Genomic DNA, 9,818 nt, shown 5'->3' with positions numbered 1-9,818 from the left:
CTCATGGCTATCATGTTCCTCACTATGTAGGCAATTCACACTGGTGAATTCCTAACTCCTTAGTCAGAACAAATTCCTAAGAGACCAGAAGAACTTTGTCTCTGTCACTGAAGAATATTACTGAATTGTATGAGATTTCCAATGGCTTCACTCGAAGGGATTGGTAGGTGTAGGATTTTGAGTTGAGCATCACATGGAAATTTTTCCTTAGTATTTCCTCGACCCCCTTTAACAGTACGGTGTTTCCTATGACTCAAGAAAGAGAAAATGAAACTACGAAAACAAAAGTCTTCACGCTTCATGTTCCTTGAATGATTGCCTAGTCTTCAAGGTCACAACAATTTCTTCACTTTCAAAGTCTTCAGAAAGTCTTTAGAGATCCAAAGTCTTCAGTTGAAGAACTTCATTTTTAGGGGTCAACTTTCTCTGTAAATATCAAACTCCTCATAGACTTATAGACCTGTGTACACTCACAAACGCATCAGTCCCTTAACCTATAAGTCTTCAATACACCAAAATCACTAAGGGGCACTAGATGCATTTACAATTCCCCCTTTTTGGTGATTGATGACAATATAGGTTAAGTTTTCAACGGGGATAAACATGTGAAGTGTAAATACTGATATTGAGGAATTTGATTGCAAGTTATAGAAGAACTCCCCCTGAAGATGTGCATAGTGAGGAATTTGCTTTTGAAGCAATGCACACTTGAAGAGTATAATCATGGAGATCTCCCCCTATATCTTGTAATTCATACATGCATTTGATATATAATATGAAGAATTTGAAATGCATGATGAAATATGGTGACTGATGTAATTCAGCATGTGTGCATTAACATTAAAGAGGAATAAGCATGCAGAAGAACACAACAAAAGTATCAGGTCACCATAGAGTTTAAGATTACAACTTGAACCAGCAAAGTCATCAGAAGAACGAGAGTTGTAACTTAGCAAAAAAATGCCCATATAAGATAGACCCGCTTGAAGACTACCTCAAATTTCTGCCCCTTTGTCATCAAATGACCAAAAGGGTTGAAACTGAGGACTAACGCCCCTGAAGAATATCATGAAGATGGAGGAGCGCCAGTGTTGTCAGGGTCTTGAGTCGATGTAGGGCCTGCTGCAGTGTCGTCCAAGTCTTCATGCTCGTCCGTGGCGCGTGATGAAGAATATGAGCTGGCCACCACGGTCTTGACCCTCTTGAATCTATTCGGTGGAGGAGCAGACCAGTCAAAGTCTTCCCTGAAGCCCATTTGCTTCAGATCTTCTTCACCATATAGATGTGACAGAATAGCCCAGGTGCGATCGAACACTTCATGGAGGTAGTAGTGGTTTTTCTTCACTGCATTATGTGTGGAAGTCATTTTGTGAAGAATAGAACAAAACTGACGCTTAACCCACTGGTGGTTGCGATCCACCTTCTGGTGAAGACTTATCAGTAGTTCATGATCAGTCAGCACACGAGGAGCAGTAGCTTGAGGACTTGTCTTGGTAGCATTGGCAGTAGTATCATGAATGGCAGAGTCATCATTGGTGGAGTAAGATGCAGCTTTGCGGAACTGACCATCCAATGGACGAATGCCTTCATCGATAATGGCTGGTGACTTGCCCTTCTCATCAGATGAGGAAATTGTCCGCTTGAGGACTTCAATAGGGGGCAAGTAGCTGAGGTGATTCTGAAAATCAGCCTTGTAGTTGAGTGAAGACCTTGTTCTGAGGAATCTCATGATCCACGGCGCGTAAGGCTTCAACTCAAATGGAGAAAGTGCAACATTCGCCAGAGTCCTCATGAAGAAATCATGATAATTTATGGGAATGCCATGCATGATGTTGAAAAGCATGTTCTTCATCATTCCGATAATTTCTTCATCGGATGAGTCATGGCCTTTGATGGGACTCATGGTCTTCGTCAGAATGCGGTAGATTGTTCTTGGCACATAGAGCAATTCCTTCACGAGGAATTTGGTCCTTGGAGCTTGTCGCGGCTTCAGTGGCTTCATGAGCACTTGCATATAGTGATCAGTGAGTTCAGGCTCATCATACAGACAAGGAGCACCGTCAGGTGGAGGACTAATTGGTAGGGCACGAAGCAATTCAGAGGCTGGTGCCTTGTAATGAGTGTTTTCAGTCATCCAATCCAACACCCATGAGTTGACGTCAGCAGCATCGCCTGTGATATGCAAAGTTGCATAGAACTGAAGAATAAGTTCTTCATTCCAATCAACTATGTCAGAGCAGAAATTGAGCAAGCCAGCGTCATGAATCATGCTGAGGACTTGAGAGAAGCAAGGCATGGATTCCATGTCCACATGAGGAATATGCTCATGACCGAAGACTTGATCCTTGTTGAAGAGCACTAAGGAATAGAAGTTGGCCTGGCTGGCAGTCCAGAAACGCTTCCTTCTAAGATGAGCATTGTCATAGGGGTTGAATTCCGTGAAGAATACGTGCTCGCCAAAGAAATCATCAGCCTTGAATTTTTTCTTCTTGGAGAAAGGATCCTTTGGCGTGGGCTGAGGAGTGTCAGTCAATTGCAGCACTACTTCAGGAATCGCAATCTCAGGTTCCTCGGGCTGAGGAATTTCAGGCTCTTCTGCAGCTTTAGCCTAGGTCGTCAATTCTTCATTGACAATTTCTTCAGCACTAGTGGCTGGAATTTCTTCATGAACACTTGGGGTTGCATGAGGTTCCTCAGATCCCATTTGCAGTTCAGTGAGGACAGGGGACTGAGGAATAGCTTGAAGGGGAGTGAACATTGGAGAGTTGGGATGTTGACTGTCCCAAAATTCATCATTAAGCACAGGAGTGGTACAGCCAATGTCCACATCCTCCTCTTCAATTTCTTCAACACCTGCCTCTTTAGCAGTAAACTGAGGCAAAGGTGAGGAAATGACTGGGGATGAAGGGATCTTATCCAGTTCAATTTCTTCGTCCAACTGCTCTGTCGAAGCTGCAGAAGGAGTTTCTTCATCAGATTCATCGGGAATCACATAATCTTCACCAAAAGGAACAAGGTCCTTTGATGGCATTGAGGAAACTGGAATGGCATCAATTGGATTATCAATTGAACTGATCAGAGTCTTCATCTTCTTTGGAGCTGAAGAATTTGAAGAAGTTGATGCCTTCCTTTTCTTCACAGCTGCACATTCTGTAGCCTTGGTCTTCTTCGCATCTAATGTAGATGGAAGGATTGGAGTTGGTGTAGGCGCAGGAGGTGCAGAGGACTTTGGTTCATTTTCCTTAGGAATAACTAATGCAGTTGCCCTGACTTGTTCACTTTCTTCAGGCGCACCACTAGTGGATGCCCTGGCAATATCTTCAGTGGCTGGAATGGAGTCATCAGCCCTGGCACTCTCATGGTCTTCAGCAGCCTGATTGTCATCAGCGGTGCTGGCATATTCTTCAGTAGGCTGAGCAGATGCCTCAGCCTGAGTAACTTCAACGTGCACAGGTGGAGCAGCACTTGAAGTGAATTTCTTTGTCAGATTGACGAAACCCACCTTGGCGCCTGAGGGAGTCCCGGATTAGGGGGTGTCCGGATAGCCGAACTATCACCTTTGGCCAGACTCCTGGACTATGAAGATACAAGATTGAAGACTTCGTCCCGTGTCCGGATGGGACTTTCCTTGGCGTGGAAGGCAAGCTTGGCGATACGGATATGTGGATCTCCTACCATTGTAACTGACTCTGTGTAACCCTAACCCTCTTCGGTGCCTATATAAACTGGAGGGTTTCAGTCCGTAGGACGAACAACAATCATACCATAGGCTAGCTTCTAGGGTTAGCCTCTCTGATCTCGTGGTAGATCTACTATTGTACTACCCATATCATCAATATCAATCAAGCAGGAGTAGGGTTTTACCTTCATTGAGAGGGCCCGAACCTGGGTAAAAACATCGTGTCCCTTGTCTCCTGTTACCATCCGCCTAGACGCTGTCGGCGTTCTGGGAACGGGGGTCCCCAGACTTGCCTGCCTGCGGCCTGTGGCGTGGCTCAAAAGGGGCCCCAGCGCAGCCCATCTTCATCAACACAAGCTCAAGACCCTCACGAGGGGCCAAGCCTCGCGGGGCAGACGGCAAGGAGCTTCCTCAGGCACGGCCTCATCAGGCTGGCTCACGAGGAGGCGGAGAGTTCAAGGCGGGGTACCTTGCGAGGTGCCCATGACACAAGCCATGACGACCAAGGGCGCCAGTCGGGCGCCAGCCCGCGCAGTGTCCTGCTTTCCTCTTTGGTGCAAAGTGAGCAAGCGTAGGCGAGAGCATCAAGCAAAGGCATCCATTTCGGTGCAACAAGACCAAGACCAGTCCAACCGCAGGATGGAGGTCACCGTGGAGCCCAAGCCGGCGTCACCACCAGAGCCTTTGACAGGCGAGGACTAACTTTAGTCAGGATAAGTGTACCCGTTGTTCCCCTTCAAAATGGCCAATTGTTGGCGCCCTTCCCGCTCAATATTTGGGAAGAGGCCTAGGGCCTTTGCCTATAAATAGGACTAGCCACCCCTAGGGTAGAGGCATCAAGATCCCCACCGATAAACTAGTAGATAGAGTGACTGAACTTCTCCTAGCAGTTCATCGCACTAGCCAGGAACAGACCCTCGCGAGGCTGTTCTTCCTTGTATTGTTTATCATCAGCCCAAGAGGCAATCCACCACACCACACACTGGAGTAGGGTATTACACCACAATGGTGGCCTGAACCAGTATAAACCTCGTGTCTCTTGTGTTGATCCCTTGGTAGTTTAGACCCTAGCGATTTGGTGAGGAGCAGGTAGGTAGAGGGCGAAATCTCCGCACGCACCCCAGTGTTCGAACCTCAAGGGTCTGCCGGAACCCGAAATCCGACATTTGGTGCGCCAGGTAGGGGTGCACCGGAATTCGTCTTCCGTCGCCCTGCCCTTCTTCGACCGTCGCATCCATGTCTGACGCTCGTCGGGCTGCTCTCGCCACTCGAGTCGCCCAGACGGCTCCCGTCGGTGGACGCCCTCGCCGTTCCCCGTCGCCAGCCGTCAACGCCACCACCGGCTCGGCGGGGAACAGGCAGTGGGAATCGCCCCTACGTCCCTTTGTCGCCTCTTGGGAAAAGCCACGCGACCTCTTCCTCGCCCACCACGTCGCGCCGGCCTCCCCGGTCGTCGCGGCCCTCCTGGGCGGCTCGCAGGCGCCGCCCTCGCCGTTCCCCGTCGCCTGCCGTCAATGCCACCATCGGCTCGGCGGGGAATGGGCAGCGGGAATCGCCCCTGCGTCCCTCCGTGGCCTCTTGGGAAAAGCCGCGCGACCTCTTCCTCGCCCACCACGTCGCGCCGGCCTCCCCAGTCGTCGCGGCCCTCCTGGGCGGCTCGCAGGCGCCGCCCTTTAGTCACCATGTCAAGCTGTTCATCCGCCAGATCGGTGCCGCCACCACGCAGCAGGGGGCTCCCCGGGACCGGCCGGAGCTGCAGGCCCAGCTAGCCTTTAGCTCGGAGGACCACCCCACCAACTCTGCCTGCTCGGGCGCGCTCCCCATGCTGTGCACCCCCACCATCTGCCAGGTGGCTATCACCAGGACCCTCATCGACGGTGGCGCGGGCCTCAACGTGCTCTCAGTCAAGACCTTCAACCTCCTCCGCATACCCCGGGAGCGGCTGCAGCCCAGCCGGCCCTTCATGGGCGTCGGGGGCGGGTCTTCCAACTCCTTGGGATAGATTCGGCTCCCAGTAACTTTCGGCACCTACGACAACTTCCGCACGGAGCTGGTCGATTTTGACATCGCCCTCATCGGCCTCCCCTACAACGCCATCCTCGGCTACCTAGCACTAGCCTGATTCATGGCCGCGACTCACCCGGCGTACAACCTCATGAAGATGCCCGGGAGTAGCGGAGTCCTCACCATGCCTGGGGACGCCGGGGATGCGCTGCAAGCGCTCAAGCTCGCCTTCAAGACGGCGGCGTCGGCACAGCCCGTCGACGTGGGGGCCCCCGAGCCCAAGGGGGCTGCGCCAGCCAAGAAGAAACAGTTGTTCACCCAAGACAAGGCGGAGACCAAGCAGATACCCGTCGACGAGGACGGGTCCACCAGCGCCACTTTCACCATAGGCGCCCACCTTGGGCCCGAGCAGGAGGAAGCCCTGGTCAAGTTCCTACGTGCAAACAAGAAGGTGTTCGCTTGGGAGCCCGATCAGTTGGCAGGGATCCCATGGGGCGTGATCGAGCACCACCTCAACGTGTGCCCCAACGTGCGCCCCGTGAAGCAGAAAGCAAGGCGGCAGTCCGCTGAAAAGCAGGCCTTCATCATCCAGGAGACTCGCAAGCTAGAGGCCGCGGGGGTCATTCGCGAGGTCCGATATCTAGATTGGTTGGCCAACCCTGTAGTTGTGCCGAAGAAGGGGGGAAGGAACGCATGTGTGTCGACTTCACCAACCTCAACAAAGCATGCCCGCAAGATCCGTTCCCGCTCCCGCGTATTGATCAGATCATCGATTCCACCGCTGAGTGTGACCTGCTATGCTTCTTGGATGCCTTCTCTGAGTATCACCAGATCAAGATGGCAGTGGAAGACGTGGAGAAGAAGGCCTTTCTGACCCCGTGTGGGGTGTACTGCTACACATGCATGCCCTTCGGACTGCGCAACACGGGGGCGACCTTTCAGCGGCTCATGCACATCACCCTGGGCCCGCAACTCGGGAAGAATGTGGAAGCTTACGTCGACGACATTGTAGTGAAGTCTCGCGAGGCCAAGACCCTGATACAAGACCTGGAGGAAACCTTTGCAAACCTCAACGCAGTGAGTCTGCGGCTCAACCCGGAGAAGTGTGTGTTTGGAGTACCCTCGGGTAAGCTCTTGGGCTTCCTCGTGTCCCACCGAGGGATTGAAGCCAACCCGGATAAGGTCAAGGCGGTCGAGGACATGAGCCCGGCAAAGACCCTCAGAGAGATGCAGAAGCTCACTAGGCACGTGACTGCGCTGGGGCGCTTCATCTCCAGGTTAGGAGAGCGAGCGCTGCCTTTCTTCCAGCTGATGAAGAAAAAGGGGCCCTTTGAATGGACTGAAGAGGCCGACAAGCCATTTCAATATCTCAAGAGATACCTAACCAGCCCTCCGGTGATGGTGTCCCCACGCCCTCGAGAGCCCTTGGTACTCTACCTTGCCGCTACTCCTTACTCCCCCAGCGCGGCTCTGGTGGCGGTTAGGGAGGAGCGTTGGACCAAGGCCACAGCAGCTGCCTGCGCCAAGGCAAAGCAGGACCAAAAAGGACTCGCAAAGATCACTACCACGACTGAGGAGGACCAGCCAACACAGGGGAACGCACCAGGAGCGGGAGAGGCCCTTCCCCCAGGCGACCAGCCTCTGGTGGCCCTAATGCCTCAGCAAGCGCCGTGGCCTCCGGAAGGCGCCACCAGCACCGACGCTCCAAGCCTCGTCGAGCACCAGGTGTACTTCGTCGCACGGTGTTGCGGGATGCGAGGGCACGATACCCCATGCCATAGAAGCTCCTCCTTGCGCTGCTGGTGGCCTCGCGCAAGCTGCGGCACTACTTCCAGGGTCACCCGATCAAGGTTGTCTCAGCATACCCCTTAGAAAGGGTGCTCAGGAGCAATAACTCGGCCGGAAGGGTCGCCGAGTGGAACATTGAACTGCAAGTGTTTCAGCTCGAGTTCAGCACGACCAGGGTCATCAAGGGTGCCGCGCTAGTAGATTTCGTGGCTGAATGGATGGAAGCACCAGACCTCAAGACCGACGAGGACCGATCCCTCTCCCCTGGGAGCGAGGCACCAGAAGGCTGGGTCATGTACTTCGACGAGGCGTTCTCCAGGCATGGCGCTGGGGCTGGGGCAGTGCTCATATCTCCTGCTCAGGACAAGTTGTACTACGCCGTGCAGCTCTGTTTCCAGCAGGGTGAAAAGGTCTCCAACAATATAGCAGAATACGAGGGACTGATAGCGGGGTTGAAGGCCGCCGCATCCCTGGGGGTGAAGCGCCTTACCATCAAGGGCAATTCGCAGCTCCTCGTCAACTTCTCCAACAAGGTATATGATCCTCGAGATGAGCACATGGAAGCCTATCTTGCGGAGGTCCGCAGGATGGAAAAGCAGTTCTGGGGGTTGGAGCTACAGCACGTGCCCCGTGGCACTAACCAAGAGGCCAACGACATCGCGAAACGAGCATCCAGGCGGCTGCCTCAGGAACCTGGCATCTTCGAGGAGCGGCTCTTCAAGCCCTCGGCCATGCCAACGCTATCAAACACGGCGCAGCCTCGGGAGGAGCTCCCCCAGCCACCTGCCTCGGGAGCCCCGGCCTGCGGCCCAGCCTCAGGAGAGCGCCTACTCCTGGCAATGGAGCCTCAGGAGGGGTGCTGGATCATAGAGCTCCGGATTTACTTAACGCAAGGGACCCTGCCGGAGAAGGAAGGAGAAGCGGAGCGTGTGGCGCGGCAAGCCATAGCATACTGCATCAGGGATGGGGAACTCTACCGGAAGCAACCAAATGATGTGTCCCTATGCTGCATCCCCAGGGAGCAAGGGAAAGAGCTGCTGGCGGACATACACGATGGAGACTGTGGGCACCATTCGTCATCACGAACCCTCATGGGAAAGGCATTCCGCAGCGGCTTCTATTGGCCTACTGCGCTCAGTGAAGCCGTCGAACTGCTAAAGGCTTGCGAAGCCTGTCAGTTCCTTGCAAAACAGATCCATCAGCCGGCGGGGGGTCTATAGACCATACCCCTCATGTGGCCATTCGCAGTCTGGGGGCTTGATATTCTGGGCCCGTTTCCTCAGGCGCCAGGGGGCTATCGCTACCTCTACGTCGTCGTGGACAAGTTCACCAAGTGGGCCGAAGTGGAAGCCGTCCGCACCATCCCCGCGGGTTCAGGGGTCAAGTTCATCAAGGGCATCGTGAGCCGGTTCGGGGTGCCGAACCGCATCATCACCGACAGCGGTTCGCAGTTCACCAGTAACCTCTTCAAAACGTACTGTGCTAACCTTGGAACGCAGATATGCTACGCTTCAGTGGCGCACCCCTGAAGCAATGGCCAAGCCGAGCGGGCCAACGCAGAGGTCCTGAGGGGCCTCAAGACCAGAACATTCAAGAAGAAGCTGGAAGCCTGCGGCAGAGGCTGGCACGACAAGCTTCAGTCCGTGTTGTGGTCGATCCGCACGACCGCAACCAAGCCGACCGGGGAGACCCCATTCTTCTTGGTCTATGGAGCCGAGGGGTCCTCCCTCACGAGGTCAGACGTCGTTCCGCATGGGTCCTACCGTTCGATGAAGCGCAGCAGGACGCCATGCGGGGGATGGACCTCGTGCTGGGGGAGGAGCGTCACCGAGAAGCCACACTACGAGCGGCGAGATATCATCAAGCGCTGCGGCGATACCACTGCCGCAACATCCGCCCCAGGACTCTCGAGGTAGGGGACCTCGTGCTCAGGCGGGTTCTCTCTAGGGAGGGACTGCATAAGCTCTCTCCCATGTGGGAGGGCCCGTTCAAGGTTGTTCATGTTTCTAGGCCTGGCTCCGCGCGTTTGGAGACTCAGGAGGGGGTGCCAGTCCAGAATACATGGAACATCCAGCACCTCCGGAGGTTTTACCCCTAGGAAAGGCCTAGAGCCTGTGAAGAAGGCGAATGCCTGTGAAGATCATCTTTTTGGAAAAGGGCCAGAGCCTGTGAAGAAGGCAAATGCCTGTGAAGATCATCTTTTTGGAAAAGGCCCAGAGCCTGTGAAGAAGGCAAATGCCTGTGAAGATCATCTTTTTGGAAAAGGCCCAGAGCCTATGAAGAAGGCAAATGCCTGTGAAGATCATCTTTTTGGAAAAGGCCCAGAGCCTGTGAAGATCGTCTTTTT

Source organism: Triticum aestivum, chromosome 2B, assembly GCF_018294505.1.
Source record: "Triticum aestivum cultivar Chinese Spring chromosome 2B, IWGSC CS RefSeq v2.1, whole genome shotgun sequence".
Classification (NCBI taxonomy): Eukaryota; Viridiplantae; Streptophyta; class Magnoliopsida; order Poales; family Poaceae; genus Triticum; species Triticum aestivum.
Note: the sequence above shows the minus strand (reverse complement) of the source record.